The following is a 20,624-nucleotide window of genomic DNA, read 5'->3' on the forward strand; positions in this document are numbered from 1 at the left end:
CATTCGGCAGAAGATCCAAAGCCAACCCTTAAAGGCCCTGATGCTCCTGCCTGTTTGTCTGACCCCCCTGTTGCTCTTTTCTCATTTGTAATTAAGTATGGCAAACCCTGAGAAAAAGGGACGCGGTGGCTCAGTGGCTAAGATGCTGAGTTTGTTGATCGAAAAGTCGGCAGTTCAGCGATTTGAATCCCTAGTGAGCTCCCATTACTTGTTCCAGCTTCTGCCAACCTAGCACTTTGAAAGCACGTAAAAAATGCAAGTAGAAAAATAGGGACCACCTTTGGTGGAAAGGTAACAGCGTTCTGTGCACCTTTGGCATTTAGTCATGCCGGCCACATTTTTGTGGTCCGCCAGCAGCCTGAGGAGCTGGCAGAGGAGTCAGAGAGTGAGGAGGCTGGGGAGGAACATGGACCAGTCCTGGAATCCAGGGAAGGCCTAGATGAGGGCTCTGCATCGGAGGCAGAGATGGGGCCGGGGTCAGGGCCATCTGGGAGTGATGCATGGACTCTGTAGCCCCCAGAGTCAGACAGCAGAGAGGCAGAGGAACAGGAGGAGCCTGTTCCTAGTCCACGCATGCGCAGAGCTGCAGAAGGCAAGAGCAGCTAAAGCAAAAGGGACGACTTGGTAGTAAGGCCAGGAGATGATTGGCCCCTCCCATAAGGCTTAAAAGAGAAACAAAGGCACTTGGGCCTTTTTGCAGGAAAGCAACGTTGCTAACTCTGTTTCCAGTCGGCGTCTCTTGTTTATTTCTGAACTTCGTGTGGCTTTGCCAAGTAAGGCCTTTGGCAGGGTGTCAAAGAAGATGAAGGTTAGTGATTATCCCAAAGGACTTATTCCGAAGGACTTGTTTTGCAACTAATTGGGACTCAGCTGGGAATGAACGTAATTCTCAGCTATTACAATAAAATAGGTTTATTTGGGACTAATTGTGTCTTGTAATGACTCAGTAAGCCTAGGTTACAACACACATGACCATAGAGATGTCTTCAGACAACTCTGGCTCTTTGGTTTTGAAACGGAGATGAGCATTGCCCCCTAGAGTCGGGAATGACTAGCACATATGTGCGAGGGGAACCTTTACCTTTACCTTACACCCTGACAACACTAATTTCTCATCTGGGCACCTTGTTATTCTCCTTCCCTTGTCAAACCATGAATCAGTCTTCAGTCATAACTAAATACCCTAGGCTGATATATAGTACTGTCCAAAGATGTCCTCAAGAGGTTAACCCACTACCCAAGGATGACATCCTTGAGTTGGGAGGAAAGAATATAGACATAAATTGGGCAGAATCCATGGCCATGTTTATCATGCCTCAAAAAAGAGGCTGGACAATGTTGCTGTCCTCATGCAAAGCAGATGTAATGGACTGTATGGGTGACCTTGAGGAAAGAGGAGAAGAGGTGTTATCCAGAAAACCATCACACTAAAATGAACACAAGTCTGCAGTTGCTTAACCATCAGAGAAACAGAGAAGCAAACTAAGGAAGGACCCACCCTAATGGAGTGGGTTAGAAGCAGAGGGCGGGAAGTTTGTATTTTCAGACTTGTAGGGTTCTATAAAGCCTTACAATAAAGAAGATTTAGTTCATGCAGTCAGATTTTCTGTCTGGTTTACCTGGGAAGGCTGAGATCAGGATTTCAGGGCAGTGTCCCCCAACCTTTTGGGTACCAGGGACCGGTTCCATGGAGAGAGGTTTTTTCACAGATGGAGGGAGTGTGGTTTCACGTGCTGCCTGCATCCCATGGATGGGGCTTCGTTTGTTTGTGTGACCTGGTTTCTGGTATGCCATGGACTGGTGCTGGTCCATGGACTGGGAGTTGGAGACCCCTGTTTCAGGGCACTAACTGGTTGATTTCCTAGTGTCATTTCTTCCCCCCCACCCCCAAAATATCACTTACTGGTGAAAAACCAGCCAGCAGTTGCTCTCCTGATTGTGTGGCACAATGAACTTGGGGGTTTGTGCCTTAATTTCTATTATTTGGCACGTGTGGATTATGATAAGACTTTTTCACAGACGATGCCAGTTAGATCATCCACATTACTGTACCCTGTTAGAAGAATAGAAGATCAATATGCAGGTCCCTGTGTCAAACAATTAATTTCCTCAAGAAAAGAAGTCTATTAGAAGAATAGATCTGAAAGCTGAATCAGAAAGCTTTCAGTGCCTCTGGTCTTTTCTTTCTCCCTGCTGAAAATTTTATCTGCAAATTGTTTCTTTTTTCTTTTTTTCCCCTCTTACATATTATAACTAGCAATGGCCCTTTTAGAATTAACTTTTATGTCCTTCCCTCAACCCTCTCAGAGGGCAGACTCAGCAAAATATCATTGCACAGAGAATGGAAAATGTTTTTCAATGCTGCATATTTTATTCTGACCTGAAACAAAAACTAGTCTGGTTGCTTTTGAAAAATGTTCCCAGTAGAACAGAGAAATTTTATTAGAGATGCTTTAGAGTAGACCGAGCCCCAAATTTGCCATATAGTTGCCAATTCTGCTACCTAGCAACTAGAAAGTAATCTGAATATATTGATGGTTGTTTGGGTACATACCAGTGGTGAAATCCAAATTTTTTTACTACTGGTTTTGTGGGCGTGGCTTGGTGGGCTTGGTGTGGTTTGCTGGGCATGGCTTGGTGGGCATGGCAGGGGAAGGATACTGCAAAATCCCCATTCCCTCCCCACTCCTGAGGGAAGGATATTGGAAAATCTCCATTCCCACCCCACTCTGGGACCAGTCAGAGATGGTATTTGCTGGTTCTCGAACTACTCAAAATTACCACTACCGGTTCTCCGAACTGCTCAAAATTTCTGCTACCGATTCTCCAGAACTTGCTGGATTTCACCCCTGGTACATACACTAAGGAGCCAAAATGTTTCACTTGGTTTGCAATTTTATTTACTCTGGGGTCCATGACAGAAATAAAGTTTAGCCATTGCTGTTTGTTATGGTCCTCTCCTCTCCAATCCGAAATTTTATGCATGAGAATGTGTGCATCTCCTATGATGAATATATTTATGATGACTATGATCATGATTTATCACTTACTGTATTTTTTGGGTGTATAAGACACACTCCCCCCCCCAAAAAAGTGGGTGAAAATGTCTATGCATCTTATACAGCGAATGTTGCTGAAGCACCGGCCACCCGCTGGCCCCCACTCTTCAGCCTCTGCCTCCCAGCAGTTTGTCTCCTTGCAGCAAACAGCAAACAGTTTGGTCAGCTTCAGCACAGCCTGACTTAGCATGAGCAGCTGATTGGCGGTTGGATCTGCCTTCTGGAATACCACCTATCAGCTGTTCCAGGCTGCAGTGATCGCCACTGCCCATCGCCACCGTCACCGCCCATCGCCACTGCCACCTATCTCCACCTCTGTGTGCCCAATATTTGGCCTCTGTGCATTTCATTTTTGGCCTCTGCACACCCCATTTTCTGCTTCCACGCATCCCATTTTTGGCCCATTCCAGGTGGTGGCGATCACTGCTGCCACTGCCTATCCCCATCACCTGGAATGGGCCAAAAATGGGATGCCCAGAGGCCAAAAATTGGGCAAGCAGAAGCCAAAAACAGGATGCGTGGAGGCCAAAAATGGGGTGCACAGAGGTAGTGATAGGTGGCAGCAGCGATGGGTGGCGGCGATGACCACAGCCTGGAACAGCTGATAGGCAGTATTCCGGGAGGCAGATCCAACTGCCAATCAGCTGCTTGTGCTAAATCAGTCTGTGCTGAAGCTGACCAGGCTGTTTGCTGCAAGGAGGCAAATTGCTAAGAGGCAGAGGCAGATTTTTTTTTCTTGTTTTCCTCCCCAAAAGCTAGGTGTGTCTTATCGTCTAGAGCATCTTACAGTGTGAAAAATACAGTGTATCTTATGTACACTGAGAGCTTATGCACTGAAGACAAATTCCCTGTGTTTTCAATCACACGTGACCAATAAAGAATTCTATTCTATTCTATTCTATTCTATTCTGTTCTGTTCTGTTCTGTTCTGTTCTGTTCTGTTCTGTTCTGTTCTCTGTTCTCTGTTCTCTGTTCTCTGTTCTCTGTTCTCTGTTCTCTATATTCTATTCTATATTTTCCTTCTTTTACAATCTCTCCAGTGCATGTGTGTGGTACTAATTGGGTCAAAATTAACCATTTGGGAATTCAGAATTCTTGCACTTTCTCCAGGAAGTATCTGATATTTCATCAGTCCTTGCACCATGGAGAGTCTTGGCATAACTTCCAGACATCACCCGCCCCTGGAGTGTTGTCAACCAAATTCAAGAGATGTTGTTTCTCTGGTATATCTGCTTTGCAGTCAGCACAGATTGTCTTTGGCAGTTTGGCAGGATTTTTTTTTTTTAAATCAAACCCATAAGTCCTAGCACTTGCATTCTACAGCATACAGGATTTCTCCCTTAAAGATGAAAAAACAAACTTTTAAAAGTAAACCATAATAAAAGAAAAGAAAAAAGAAATGTGCATCTTCCCACAGGGTAAAGGGAAAAAAAAAAAAGACACCCTGGTTTTGATAATACTAGTCATGGCTAGATATGTTGAAAAGCTTCTACCCTTAAGCCTTGTTGTTGTTCTTTCTGGCTCATCAAATCTGCTAATCATCTAACTATTGTGCTATAAAACAAAGAAAAAATGGATATATTGGTCAGAAATGACGTGGGGATGTAATTTTTTTTATGTGTTTCATAAGAAAAAAAACGGCTTTATTAATTCCTTTTCCTTAAGCTGCATAATATCTGACACTATGGCTTTCTGTGATAGCGGATGTTTCTGATGGATGCAAATCCCCCCCCTTTTCCCCCCCCTCCTGGCTTTGTGCAGTTTCTATTCTAATTAAATGATTCACCAGGGCTCAATATGTTCAGATGCCTTTTTAGTGCTTCCAGATTGTTTTATGTCAATGTATTCAGAATCTCTGGGAAAACAGTTGATTTTAGGTCCATATTCTCTAGCGGCCATTTGACGGATTCGTGTCTGATAATGCTAGTGCAAGGATATGCAATTGTTCAAATCTATTTTTGCCATGATTTTGCTCCTGAAAGACTCAGGATGTATTTTTGGAGGGTGGTGGTGGGGAGGTCTGCTTTAAAGGAACTCGTTGGGGCACCTTTCCCAAGCAGTCCTCTAAACTGTTCAGTCTAAAAAGATATTGTGCTTAATGACTTTCTGATAGGTGAGAGATAGAGAATGTTAACATAATCACTTTTTTTTTTAAAAAAACCATCTAAATGGAGCAGTCCCAAGCTTTGCCTGAAAGCTAACAAGAGAGCCTTCTGAAAAGAAATCAGATGCAAGTTAACATAGACAGAAGCTGTGGTAGAGACTTTTGAAGGGAGAATTGCATTTGTCCTTTAGCTTTCCAGAAAAATATGCTTGCTAATGTCTCCTGGACAAGGAATACAAGTGGATAAAGTTGGTACAGGTACTTGACAAGCCGGAAAGAAAAAGATTTCCAATTAATATAATGTCTACCTAAGACTACCTTATTCAAGAGTCAAATAAATAAGCAAATAATCTGGTTTGAAAGACACTGCCAGAGATTATGCATTGCTTTTTGTTCTTTTAAATCTTTTCTTGGCTCTCTGTAATCGGATAAAAGGCTTAACCCTTGAATAACTTTCTCTTCCAGATGTTGTGCCAGGAGATGGGGATGACTACAAGCTGGGCCACTCTAATTACAGCAGGGACATGCTTTTGTGATAGCTCTGTCTCTGGCCAGAAAGTGTAAGTTGACCAGACACACAGAGAGATATGTCTGTGGTCAAAAAATCAAGATGGTGCTCTACCTGTTAAAAAGCAGGTGGAACTTTGTACTTCTGGTGGGGTGGGGGCATAGTGAACTGAAGACAGCTCTGCAGAAGTGGAATTGGCGACCATGACAAAGACCAAGGAACTGATGAGAAGATAAGTTCTTTGGAACCTCTCTGGATAAAGAGAGGACAAGAGGTCGCCCATGTGTGCTCTGTGCAGCTGCTTTGCTCAAGTAGTTATTCTGTGGGCTTGAGTACTGAGAGATGATGGGATCAACCATCTGAGTGTTGTAGCCGTGACAAAGCCTTTTAAAGGACATCATGTTTACTTTCTAATCACTTTGGAAACTGCCTGTTAACCATCTTAAAGCTCTTAGGGATTTTTGGAATAAAGTGTGAAAAAAGATCTTCATTGGATGAGTTTATCTTCAACTCTGAACAAGAGAAAAATTAATTATATGCTTAAGAACTTTTTAAAAAATGAAAGAAGCAGCTTAAAATATGTTTTTGTTTTAAGAAAATTATAAAAAGATCAAAGGTCCAGATAAATCTGGAATATTGACTTTCACTATAAGATTTTGGAATTAACTATAAAAAAATAAATAGCTTCTAATGGGAAACAGACCTACTTTGGCTACCATGACTATTACAAGCCACAACAAAAGTAAGTAATGATTTTAGAACCTGGACCTAGAGGAGACCAAAGATTCTAAGCAAAAGTGAAAAAAAAAAAAAACCCAGCCTGTACTTGATGCTAGTTAATAATGGGTCTTACAAAATGACATGAAACATTGGAAATATTAAAGGAAATCTTGGAACCAAAAATTAGTAACTACAATATCAACACTGTAGTGATGTCTGCTTCTATGGATAGACTATATCTAAATTTGTTAATGAAGGAATAACAAATATAGAATAAAATTTTATCTGATTAGAAGGGGTATTGAAAATGGATTTATAACTGACAAGCCAAGAGGATAACTTGGAAAAGGATTTCATTAGATATACAAAAGAAACTGGCCGAGGTTTTAAAATTTAAAAGGGACATACAAATTAACCAAGAGTGTGAACTGGGTAACTTTTTTTTTACTGGATTTATAAAAGAGGTTTGTGAAAGCCTTGAAGAATTCTGTGAGATGGGGCAAAGAAATGAAGAGAAATCAAATCTTACAGCGATATTTGAATGAACTAAAGATTAAGACTGTTAGAAGTAAAAAGAAGAAATATGAAGGTGGTTTATTTGGCCAAAGTTAAAACAGGATATTTTGTTACTTCTGGCAACCCCTTGTGAATTTTCTGCTGACATCAGGGCTGAAAAGATGATATTTTATGGATTTGTTTATACATAAAAGATAGGCTGTGGGATGAAGAGATAAATGTTCATCACTTTAGAGAGGCTGAAGAGTTATTAAATTTGTTTATATTTGTAGTGATGATCCCTGGAAATTACTTTTATCGCACCACTGTGACCACTATTTTATCCACCCTTTGCAGATATCTCTGCAGCTACTGCACAGTGAATGGTGGATAAATAACGTATCAGGTTGTCTCATGAAGCAGACCTGGTTATAGCCAGGCCTCCCTTGGCCTGTCTGCAAGTGGGCCGTGGGTGTCTTCAGTGTGTGCTTTCAGAGATGTTTTTACCAATCAGGATTTGAAGGGATGGATATGGATTCACACTGAGTAGTTTTTGAGAGCTGCTGCTGAGGAAATGGAGTTCTTATAAAACCTAGCGACAGCTGGACCACTTAGCACTTTGATCAGAATTTAATTGGCTGAAAGCAAGTGTTATTTGACCTTCTGCACAGGCTGTTGGCTAGATTGGGAAATTATAAGACTGCAATACAAACCACTTCTGAACTGGTGCCAGGAAAACGATATGGACCTGTCCGTGAAGTCACAAGAGGTTGAGCTTGTTTCAAAGGAAACTTTATCATTCTAAACAAAGATCCTTCTCGTTATTTAGAGGCTGGCATATTTTTCCCCCCCTCCCCATCTCACAAATCAATAGGCCCACACTTATCTCCTCTTAACATCCCCATTTTTAGCTTGAGCAGCTCATCAGCTACATCAGATGGCGCAGGAGAAAATGCTCAGCCGCAAAAATATGTTCTGGGTCTGAAATTAAAACTCAATTTAGTTTAATTGTCCTTGATTTTTATCAAGCGAATCAAACGGCTCATTCCATATTCAAAGTTAAATGTGGTGAGGTTGGGCGGGAGGGAACAACTTAGAAGCTCCTCTGTCTGAAAATAAATGATGCAGTGAAGTCGTGTGATATCTGGGTAATTGTCAATGTCATTTGTATATTAATTATTGGAGCGGGGGCTCTTAGATTCACTGCTGTTTAACATGGAGAAATTTACCACTAAGAGAAATTTGAAGCTAATATCCCTAGAACTACAGAGTTGGAAGGGGCCTGGGGTGGGATATTTGTTTGTTTGTATGTTTACATGATAAAGATGGAGTAAAATATCCAAGACATTTTCCTCCGCCTATTTTCCCCATAACAACCCAGTAAGGTGGGTTGGGTTGAGAGAGAGTGACTGACTCACTCTCAGTCGCTAAGGTGAGCTTCATGCTGAGGTGGCTTCATGCTGAGGGACACTAAAACTCACGGTCTCCAGCTTTCTATTCTGGTGCCTTAACCACTAGTCCAAACATCACCCCACAAATAAAATTTTTCTTGTTTTAGAATGCATGTCTTCACTACTGTTACAGCACCAGAGGTGGGTTTCAGCAGGTTCTGACCAGTTCTGGAGAACTAGTAGCGGAAATTTTGAGTAGTTTGGAGAATCAGTAAATACCACCCCTGATTTACCCCACCCTCATCTATTCTCTGCCTCCTGAGTCCCAGCTGATTGGGAGGAAATGGAGATTTTACAGTATCCTTCCCCTGGAGTGGGGTGGGAATGGAGATTTTACAGTATCCTTCCCCTGCCATGCCCACCAAGCCACGCCCACCAAGCCATGTTCACAGAACCGGTAGTAAAAATTTTTTGAATCCCAGCACTGTACAGCACCCATGCAGCCTTAGCTGAAAGAAGCCAAGCTCATGAATAGCATATTTGATGGGAGACTATCAGAAAAACTTAGGGTCATAAGTTAGAAGCCAAAATAAAAACACTATGGCAAAAAAAGCAAACACTCGAGCAAGCCCCTACATAAATGTGTCCATTGGAAAAGAACGAGTCCTTTATTATAAGTTCATGAAGTTCCTTTAAAGTCTTGATTTACTGCTGTCATGCACAATGAGTTGCATGTTTCCCATATACATTGCCCACTCTGAGTCCCCAAGGTTTTCTTCAGTGAAGAATGAAAGGAGCTTGAGTTTGCCTCTGTAAAATAATGCAACAAGCTCAGATGTAATTCTGGCAATGGATAGCGTGTCCCCTCCACCCTTGAAAATAGCATTTATTCAGTCATGTTATTAATATTCCTCAACTGGTAAAGTAAAATCAAGTGATCATGGATGAGAAACAACTTCTAGGAACAGCGGAATATTCTCTTTCAGCCATGGAAAAATCGTGATGGGTTCCTTTTGGACAATCTCTCTCTCTCTCTCTCTCTCTCTCTCTCTCTCTCTCTCTCTCTCTTTTTAGCTCAACCAGTTTTATAGTATTAAAGTTCTCAGATGAAAATTGAATTAGATTTCTAAATTAGCCACTTTTAGCTCCTGGGGCAAAGGCAAGAAAAACTCAGAAAATGTAATAATTAATGCTGGTGTTTAATGACATTATATGGTAGTCTTTTAGCCAATAAAGAGTGGCTGTGAAAAATAATCAGAGTTCTAATCATATCAATGATACATCAAAGAAAGAAATATTCTTGCCACATGTTGATCTAATTTTAAACAAATAGGCGCCCCGATATAGCCAGCTGGTACCATCGCTGGCTATTGGGGATGAGATCTTACCCCCTTCAGAGAGGGTTCGCAACTTGGGCGTCCTCCTGGATACGCGGCTGTCTTTAGACGATCATATGACGGCCGTGGCCAGGGGCGCTTTTTATCAGGTTCGCCTGATTTCCTAGTTGCGTCCCTTTCTGGATCGGGATGCCTTACACACCGTCACTCACGCCCTTGTCACTTCCCGTCTGGACTACTGTAACATTCTCTACATGGGGCTCCCCTTGAGGAGCACCCGGAGGCTCCAACTGGTCCAGAACGCGGCCGTGCGAGTGGTTATGGGGGTGTGTGACCTGTTGGTCCAATGTAACACCTCTCTTGCGCGAGCTGCACTGGCTCCCAGTGGTCTTCTAGGTGTGTTTCAAGGTGCTAGTCACCATCTTCAAAGCGCTCCATGGCTTAGGACCAGGATACTTACAGGACCGCCTTCTGATACTGCATGCCTCCCACCGCCCGATACGCTCCCACAGAGAGGGCCTCCTCAGGGTGCCATCAGCCAAACAATGTCGGCTGGCAACCCCCAGGGGGAGAGCCTTCTCTGTGGGGGCTCCTGCCCTATGGAATGAACTGCCCCGGACATAAGGAGGATCCCCGACCTCCGCATCTTCCATCGTGCGCTGAAGACTTTATTGTTTCAGCAAGCCAGCCTGACCAAATGAATTAACTTAAGTGGGTTTTAATGGTTTTAAAGGGGTTTTAGCTAGGGGTTTTAAATACGGCCAATGCTTTAAATTATTTTAAATTGTTTTTAATTTTTGTGTTGGTATTATTTTTGTGTTGGTATTATTGTACACCGCCCTGAATCCTTCGGGAGAAGGGCGGTATAGAAATATAATAAATAATAAAATAATAATAATAATAATAATTGGAAGGAGATTTCCACACCACAAGGGAGTAAGATCCAGAGGTGAGCAGCTGCTTTTTCTCCAATATGTACCTATTCCACAGAGGTGAGGGAACCTCATTTATCCAAGCCAGAAATAGTGAGACTGACTGTATTGCATTTTGACAAAATCAAAATGCCTCCTGTTCAGCCTAAGTGAATCATTTTGTTTATGAAATAGCATAAAATGAACAGTGAATGCTCTGTGGTAGGACACAAAGAGCCCTAGAGGAAATAGCTTAGCTCAACCTTCACTGATGTGACATTGGGGACACTGCCAAGATTCCAGCTGTTGGATGTATCATCTCCATTCACCCCACTGTTTCTTTCATGGGGCAGAATAGAGGAAGGATTACCTGATGTTGCATTTGCCATCTTTATTTTGCTAATATTAGATATATATAAAAGTTTTAAGACTGGAATCTCCCTTTGACCCTATCCAGACTAATTACCTATTAGATTGTTTCCAGAGGTTCTGGAAAGTTCTGTCTCTTTGATCTATTTCTACATAAATAAATATACAGATAACATCAAATATTGCCTATTGTTCTTGTCTTTCTCCTTGCTTTTGCTGCTGTTGGTCCCATCTTACCATTGCTTTCAGATATTTGCTGTTGTTTAATAAATAAACACCAAGCTATATTTTTGGCTAGCTGAAAGGTGAGGCATGTGTGCTTTTTCCAATTTGGGTATAGGTATGGACTGGGAGTATGCTGAGTGCAAACTAAAGTGGGAATTACCTACAGTATTTTCCCAAGTCCAACAACTGTACTTATGGGAAAACTCTAGTGAGTCTGGAATGGGTATGTGAAAAATGTATTGATGTAGTAGTTAAGATGCTGGCCTAGAAATCAGAAGACTGTGAATTCCAAATGTGCCTTAGACATGAAATCCAAGTGGGTGACTTTGGGCCAGTCACTCTCTCTCAGCCCAATTCACCTCACAGGATTGCTGTTGTGGGGAAAATAGGTGTAGGAAGGAGTATTATATATGTTTGCTGCCTTGAGTTACTTATAAAGTTATGAAGGCGGGATACAAATCCAGTAAATAAATAAGAGTTCTTATTTGATTTGATGTCTCTTCATATAATCAATAATTGTATCTTTTTGGACTGCCTCTGGGGGTTAGGCGTGGAGGACACTGTTTTCCAGTAGTTCTTCTTTCTACATTGCTGTTCTACCTTTATGGACCAACATGCTCCCATAGATCCAGGTGACCCAGCCCTGCTAGGATTCAGAAAAGGCATTAAAACTCTTAAGCAGACTTGGGTGTTGATATCAATGGGATCGATCCTTTGTTGCAGTGGAGTGTTTGCATAATAAAGTTTTATGTTCCTCGGTATATACAATAAGTGGAAGTTGTGTCTTGTTATGTGTAATAATGATTTATTGTCTTATTTTGATTCACAGATGTTGGCAATGTAAGCTACACTGAGTTGGCAATGGCAGGAGTGGTTTATAAGCTCAATACGTAATTACCTAATCTTAAAGACATAGCCTATTATTTGTTTTGATGTACGTCCTATGCATTGATTTGCAGATAGTATCTTCAGGCAGGGGAAGAAGCCTCACTAATGGAAAGAAACACCAGCCCTTGTCAATTCTAACTGCTTCAATCACCACCTTTTTAATCAAGAAGAGAAAATTACAGTACTGTCAAGGGAATGAGGTCATGATTTTTGCCCAGGCACATACTAAAGGACATTGATCTCCTGACTATATATTTTATGCTTATCCACTTAATGGCCTTGAAGAATGTATGCATTGATAGCTTTTATACTTTGACTGCTAATGATATATTCTGGACAGCTTACTAAAAAAATAACAAAGAGGCACGACAGGGGTGGACAGAAACCATCAGGAATGGTGCCACTCAAAGAAGCAAATATCCACATAAAGTTGCTTGGGCAACCAATGTTATTTGAATGCATTTTTTTTTTGCCACTTTATGAGAATTTTTTTTCTGTATTTTTACAGAAAACAAAAGAGCAAACAAAATCCAGCTTAAAAATTGGGCATTAAACACATTCAGAAACAGAAAGGGAAACAGGAAAACCTATCTGGTGCCTTATTTATCTGGGAACGGTTTGATTCTGTTGCTCCTGAGGAAGTGGACAGGACCTTAGGAAGTTTGAGCACAGGCATCTGTGTTTTCAATCCATATCCCACCAGGCTTGCAAAAGCTTCCAAGGAGGTGACATGCGGGTGGGTTTAGGTGGTGCCCCAGCCTTTTAAGGAGGCTGTGGTCCACCCTTTTCTTAAGAAGCCATCACTAGACTTTACCCTATTGGATAATTTTTTTCCTGTTTCCAATCTTCCCTTTCCAGGGAAGGTTGTAGAAAAGGTGGTTGCATGGCAGCTCCAGAGGTTCCTGGACAAAACATTTGTCAGTCCAATTCTCAAATACAGCTTGTCTGCCTGGAACACACTCTGTATATCGGACCTTAATACAATTGAGCGGGTCCAGAGGTATTTTACGACAAGAGTACTCCACTCCTCTGCTCACAGTAGAATCCCTTAAGCCACCAGGCTCGAAATTTTGGGCCTGGACAAGCTGGAACTATGCCGCCTATGGTCAGACCATAGGCGGCATAGTTCCAGCTTGTCCAGGCCCAAAATTTCGAGCCTGGTGGCATAAGGGATTCTACTGTGAGCAGAGGAGTGGAGTACTCTTGTCGTAAAATGCTCTGACCTAAGCATAGTACACAAAATTGTCTGCTACAACATCCCTCCTGTCAACAACTACTTCAGCTTCAACTCAATAATATTCGGGCAGACAATCGATACAAACTCAAGGTAAACCGCTCCAAACTTTTTTTTTTTTAATTTAATTTATATGCCGCCCTTCTCCGGAGACTCAGGGCAGTTTACAATGCGTTAAGCAATAAAAACTTGATTGCAGAAAATATGACTTCAGCAACAGAGTGGTCAATGCCTGGAATGCTCTACCTGACTCCGTTGTTACATCCTCAAACCCCCACAGCTTCAACCTTAAACTGTCTACTGTGGACCTCACCCCATTCCTAAGAGGTCTGTAAAGGGGGCGTGCATAAGTGCACCAGCGTGCCTACCATCCCTGTCCTACTGTTCCCATTTATTTGTACTCATTTCCTATGTCCATGTCCATGTTTATACTTATACCTGTTATCTTGTACATGTTTGACTAAATAGATAGATAGATAAATAGATAGATAAATAGATAGATAGATAGATAGATAGATAGATAGATAGATAGATAGATAGATAGATAGATAGTGTTGTGTTCTGAGCATGCTCAAGAGAATTGGCCCCTGTTGGGATCCTTTGTAATGTGGAATGTTCCTATTGGTTAAGCCGTCTGACAGTTGGTATAAAAGAGCTGTCAGGCTGAGTTCGAGGTTCTTCGTATTGTACTTCTTCTGAATTGTGTTAGAGCTGTAGCTATGAGGTACGGTAAATAAATACTTACTGTTATAATCCACCTCTGTAATTCATCGTCTGCTCGAGAACACACCAGATAGATAGATAGATAGATAGATAGATAGATAGATAGATAGATAGATAGATAGATAGATAGATTTATCTGGACCCTTTCCAGTCAGGATTCAGACCTGGATATGGAACGGAAATAGCATTGATTGGGCTTTTTGATGATCACTAAAGCAGGATGGGAGTAGTGTATCCCTCCTAGGTCTATTTGATTTCTTCGCAGCTTTTGATACCATCAACCATGGTATCCTTCTGGAGCAGCTTCAGGGATTGGAGTAGAGAGGGGTCCCTGCTGTCCTGGTTCACTTCTTTCTTCTGTGGTCACTCTCAGATGATGTTGATAGGAAGCAAGAGATTCATCCCTTGCTTTGCGGCGTTCTTATGAAATCTCCACATCAACAGTACTTTTAACTCCCATCAGCAGCTAGAGAAATAATGGAGAAATTCAGTCATCATTGAATGACGATATATAAACTATGAAGAGGGTTAGGACTAGAACAAAAAAAAAAAAAAAGGCTAATGAAAAACACTAGGTCCCCTTATAATAATTCCATTTAGGTGATAGTGTGATTATTAGAATAATAATTTATGTTATTTTCCATAAATATTGTTCCATAAATATACTGTTGTTATAGAATGGAGAGAATAGAGATCCAGAAAAAGAGCTAAATGACAATTGGAATTATGAGTCTTCTTGTCCAAGACTTCAATGAATCAGAATAGAGCTGGAAGGGACCTTGGAGGTCTTCTAGTCCAACCCCCTGCTCAGGCAGGAGACCCCATACCATTCCAGACAAACATAGCTTCTGGAGCTATGAAACTGGAAAGGGTTTGGTTTGGTTTAGTTTAGTTTATGTTCTTCTCTGACACATTTCTTTTGATCACATTTCTTTTGATCCCAACTCATCTTAAATCCAATTTGAATCTAAATGTTTACCTTGAAAAAGATTCCTATCCTCAGTTTCAGCATTTGAAGAATCTCCACTATAAAGAGACACAGTTTTAAAAATGTAAAAACACAAATGAGAAACTCTTCAAACAGTCTCAGTAAGCATAAGGTAAATGTTCCATAGCTTCTTGGTTGATTCCAATGGGCAATTCAATAAATTGGTTTATTTGATGGTATGTACATTAGGTAGCTATTTGTTATCCATCATCAGACACATCTATTGCTTTCTTTCTTTATGACTCATACTGGATCCATAATTTATTCTCTTTGGACAGAAAAGAACAGCAATGACATTGTCTAGAAGGGCTGCAGCTCTGAGAAAGGTTTCAATATTTTTTCAATATTTCACAAACATAAATAATCACACAGGTACTGTGGAATTAGTGGAGCTTTGTTTACCTGCTTGTTTTTTCAAATGATCAAACTACTAATGATTACGTTCCATTACCAGACATCCTGGGAAGATTTGTAGAATTTACTTCATTGGTCTTATGTTTTCCAATCCTTACTTCAATTGCTTTGGCTGACATACGGCTTTATGCCATGACACTTAAAAATATGCTTGATTTTTTTTTTCTGAGTGTAACTCTGTCAAGGATCAACAAAGCAATACATTTAATTTCTCTTCCTGCTATGAAATGTGGAATTGCTTGCCAGTTGGGTGAGTTGACAGACTTCAGCTGTTTCAGGTATACCTCTGAAACTTACTGATGGCAAGGCTGCAGTATGTCAGAACAGAAAAGCAATCAAGAGACAACTTTCTCTACAACACTCAGCACTCAAACCAGAAAGCTTGCAGCACGATACGTGCAGTTCATATAAAAAGTAGCCTTGTCTGTGCATAAACTGATAGTGGAATCACATCCTGTTCTTCTCGCATCTTCAGAAGACAATGTAGAAGGAAAGTTGTCTTGTCAGGGGCAGCCAAAAATCAAAAGGACTCCGGTAGCACCTTTTCTGATTAACAAATGTTATTAAAAGGCATAAGCTTTTGTGAGCTGTAGCTCACTTCAGATTTAATCCATGATGCAGGATTAAACTGAAATGAGGCAAGACATGGAAGGAAGGGGAAAATAAATTGGGTATGCAGCTGCAAGTTACACATGAGACAGATTACAAGCACCTTATCAATTATCAATTATATGTAAAAGCGTGTTGTGTTTGTCCAAAACTTCTGACATTGCCTGAAACCTTTTGATGTATGTGAATTCAGCTATCTCTCAGTCACTCAAAGTCTCTTTCTCTCTTTAGACCAGAGGTGGATTTCAGCAGGTTCTGACCAGTTCTGGAGAACTGGTAGTGGAAATTTTGAGTAGTTCGGAGAACCGGTAGTAAAAATTCTGACTGGCCCCACCCCCATCTATTCTCTGCCTCCCAAGTCCCAGCTGAGTGGGAAGAAATGGGGATTTTGCAGTAACCTTCCCCTGGAGTGGGATGGGAATGGAGATTTTACAGTATCCTTCCCCTGCCATGCCCACCAAGCCACGCCCACCAAGCCATGACATGCCCACCAAGCCACACCCACAGAACTGGTACTAAAAAAATTTGAAACCCACCACTGCTTTATTTATTTTTTATTTTTTTTAAAAAATTTGATTTATATGCCGCCCTTCTCCAGAGACTCAGGGCAGCTTACAATGCGTTAAGCAATAGCCTTCATACTTTTGTATATTTATACAAAGTCAGCTTATTGCCCCCACAAACTGGGTCCTCTTTTAACCTACCTTAGAAAGGATGGAAGGCTGAGTCAACCTTGAGCCTGGTAAGATTTGAACCTGCAGAAATTGCAGGCAGCTGTGTTAATAACAGGGTGCATTAAACCACTGTACTACCAAGGCTTTAGATCCATTATTGTTGTTGTTGTTATTATTATTTACTTTTAGTCTTTTTGTGCAAACTTTCTCCTATTTGCCCCCAAGGGAGAATCCAAGGGATATTTCTGTTAATTGCTGGCACATGCCACATTAGAGGAGAAGCATGTGAAGGTTCTTCTAAACTTGTGTATGCATTTTCTGGGGCTGTGATGGTATTGATAGTGTAGATGCAGAGGCAAAGTAAAGATCTCGCTTTGTTGCAGGATCTGGTTCCCACTTTAGAATAATTGTATTGTTGTTTTTAAGAATCTGTTTTAGGTTGAATAGTTGTCTCTGTGCTCATATGGGCTTTCCACCCAGTGCCTGCAAAAATGCAGTGTCATTGTCCAGTATGGGCTGTAACTTATTAATAATGTGTGTGAATGCTTTATGCTATGAGAGTAGGTAACAACCAGTAGTCTGGTTTGTTTTTGTGGTCTATCTTTTAACAAGTGATCCTAGGGAACTAATCTGGCTCTGTTTTGATTTTTTGGGTGAACAGTTCAGTCTCCTGCATGCCTAGTTAAATTTGAGTAGTTGAACAACTTTTTTAAGTAGATCAGAACAAATGTGGTTATAGCATACCTGGCTCTATAATGTGATGTTTATGTGTCCAGTGTGTGGTTTATCTATTACATCAAGTAAGTTGACTTTTTCTGTAGATAGGCATAGGCTGAAGTTGATGGTGGCTTGGAAATTCTTGACATCATGATTGGATTTGATGAGATATTAATTTCCATGGGTCTAGATCTGGGGTGGGGAACTATGGCCCCTTTATGAATTGTGGAATTCAACTCCCATAATTCCTGAGCCAGCCATGGTCTGGTCTAGATGATGAAAATATCACCAGTGAATCTCAAATAAAAAAGACACTTCAGGTATGGGTTTGAGAAAACATTCTAGAGCAGCCATGAAGATATTGTCATCTTTATTGAATCATAGGTGTGCCCATGGGTCTTGCCACCGATTTGCAGGTATATGTTAGTGCCAAAGGTGAAATAGTTATTGGATGAATTCAAAATCAGATAGTCTAGTGGCAAGACATGCTGTGCAGTGATGATGATTTTGGTGCCTTGTGTCCATGTTTGTTGGAGAAATTGGTGTGTAGTTTCTGGGAGTTAAAATGTTGTCACGAGATTGCCCATGGAACTCAATCTTCCAAGGAAGTCTTTGGTGTAGCTGGGAGTATGACATATTGTCTGAGTACAGAGCTGAAACATGGCATTCTCTGCCTTCTACTTTGCATGCTTAAGAAACAGCATGAGAATTAGAATAGAAAGCATTCTACTTCCCTCTTCTGTTTCACACTTGGCAGATCACAGGCTTCCTATGTTTGGGAGTTATCAAATACTTAAATTTCTTGAGAACATCTTGTGAAAAAGTTAAAAGAGGTCAGGTTTAAAGTAAGTCCTGAGACAATGAATATGGATTAATCTGACATTACACAGTTGATCACCCTGCTAAAATCCAGGGCTTTACGTCACCCAGAAAAGCGTAGGAGGGAAAATGTTGGCAGCAATTTCCTTCACATGACATTGCATCACAAAATGTATAGGGAGGTATAGTTTAGGAACTGCTGCTGAGATACCAGTCATTAGGAGGCCTGTTAAAGTACCTTGAGAAAGCATGATATAAAAAAGGTGGACAGTAATAAGTATATATTTCAAAAAAACAACTAAATGTATTTCCAACTAGAAAAACCATAACAGTAAAGAATAATGTTGACAGTTTGGTGTAATGGTTATAGGCATCTAGCTAAATACCAGGAAATTATGAGCTATTTTCCTGCTTAGGCACAATGCCAGTTGGGCAACTTTGGGTCCTCTTTCATCCCCAGGAAGGAGGAAGGGCAAACCACTTCTAAAAATCTTGTTAAGAAAACTGCAAGGACTAGTTTTAAAAAATGCCTCTGTCAAGTATTTGCAAGCCATTGGCACATATATCATACAGACACTAGTGGAGGCAGGAAGTGCCCCCACCCCTATGTGGAGAGGAGGGGCTTACACTGAGTATAAAACCCCCTCTAACCTTTCCACCATGCTCTCTTTTACGTTTGTTCTCCATGAGACATGATCTTTGATAGGGGTAGTCACACACGCTGTGTGCCCCCTATCCTAATGGATATTAAGACAGCCTTTGTATATAGTTAATATGTTTTGTTATATGAATAAATACATTTATCACATTTATTCTTGCATCTGCCTTTGGACTCTTCTATGCTCCTGGGTGTTTTCTACGATCCCAATTTCCACAGCCTCTATGAACCTATAAAGACTTTCTCCAGATACTTTTCTTTCACAGCATACATTAACTTTCTCTTTGCTTAGTTTGCTCTTGTTAGACACACACAGATACATAGTAGGTTGGCTTTTTTACTACCAAGTCATGGTAGCTTCGCTACCTCAACTCATGAAAACTACAGAAAACCAAATGTTGGCAAAGAGATATAGGGAAAAAAACAATGGCTCTTTTCTGTCATCCAGTGCCTGTCCAGATTTTTGGAGATATGGTAGCCTTACAGAAGAGGAACCAAAAAAGAATAGACTAAAAGGTTGTTCTCCAGAAGGCATAGGTGACTGGAGGACATCTCTGAATGTTTGGCCACCTTACCAGTCAGAATGACTGAAAAGAAAACAACAATGATCAACTTATGCGTGGAAATAAGAAGCAGTGTATATTTGTGTGGATCTGTGTAGATCTTCCCATTACAAAATTGAAATCTGATCTTGCCATTATCATAATAGTTTTTAATACTCCCTAAAGGCAATTCTGCATTTTCTACTTGGCCCTTCACCACTGCCTGAATGCAGAGATAGATAATGCCATTTTCCTTCCATTCCCAACTCATTGCAAATGCACTCACACTCCACACTCAGCCCTGAACGACATCTTCGAATCTCGCTGTTTGAGGAAGTTGCATAACATTCTCAGAGTCTCTTCCCATCCTGCTTACAATCTTTTTGGACTGTTGCCTTCTGGCAGAAGATACAGAACAATTAAAACTTGGACCACACGTTTTCTGAATAGTTTTTTATCCCAGAGCTATAATTGCACTCAACAATGAACTAAAGGGCCACCATCAGTGAGCTGTTGGACAGCATTACTTGGTCTGTTGTGTGGATGTTTGGGTGGTTTAGGGGTGGGGAATTTGTGGTGGGTGGGAGCGTGTTTGAGGATTGTTATGTGTGTTGGACCTCATCTTTGGGTGTTAAGTGAATTTCGTTGTATGGGTATACTGTGTATATACGTACAATGACAATAAAGTTATTATTATTATTATTTACCAGTTTTGATTCCAAATTCTTTTTTGACCTGAGTCATCTTGAGCCCTTCAGAGTGGCTAATTTCCAGCACTTCATTCTGTCCTAATAGCAGCTTCAGTGCAGGGGAAGGGCTATGTCATCCCCTCTATCATCTGATTGTTGGCCTGGGCAGCCTTTTGGTCTGGATTTATTCTAGTTGGCAGTTGCTCTCACTGGAAGGCTTCTATTTTGCTTGGTTCTATTTCTTCTGCAGTGGTGTCATTACAAGTTTAATCAATCCCCAGCTGTTAGCACTGTAGGCCAAAACCCAAGAAAGAGCCATCCACCATAGCTATGAATGGAAGTAAATCCTGATTTAGTCTGTCTCTTCGTTTTGATTTATTGGCAGATGCCTCTAAGGGTAGATACCTTGTTAAATTCTGAGCCAACGTTTCACTGACCATCTGTTCCTATTATGCTCAAAGAGTGCTGCAATGCAGGGTCAATTTTCTTTCACTTTGTATGGTTCTTGCAAGTCCTTTCCCCCGCTTTGAACAGTCCCAGTATGGCTTCT

Source organism: Pituophis catenifer, unplaced genomic scaffold, assembly GCF_029215685.1.
Source record: "Pituophis catenifer annectens isolate HBS135680 unplaced genomic scaffold, rPitCat1.0.hap2 SCAF_1, whole genome shotgun sequence".
Classification (NCBI taxonomy): Eukaryota; Metazoa; Chordata; class Lepidosauria; order Squamata; family Colubridae; genus Pituophis; species Pituophis catenifer.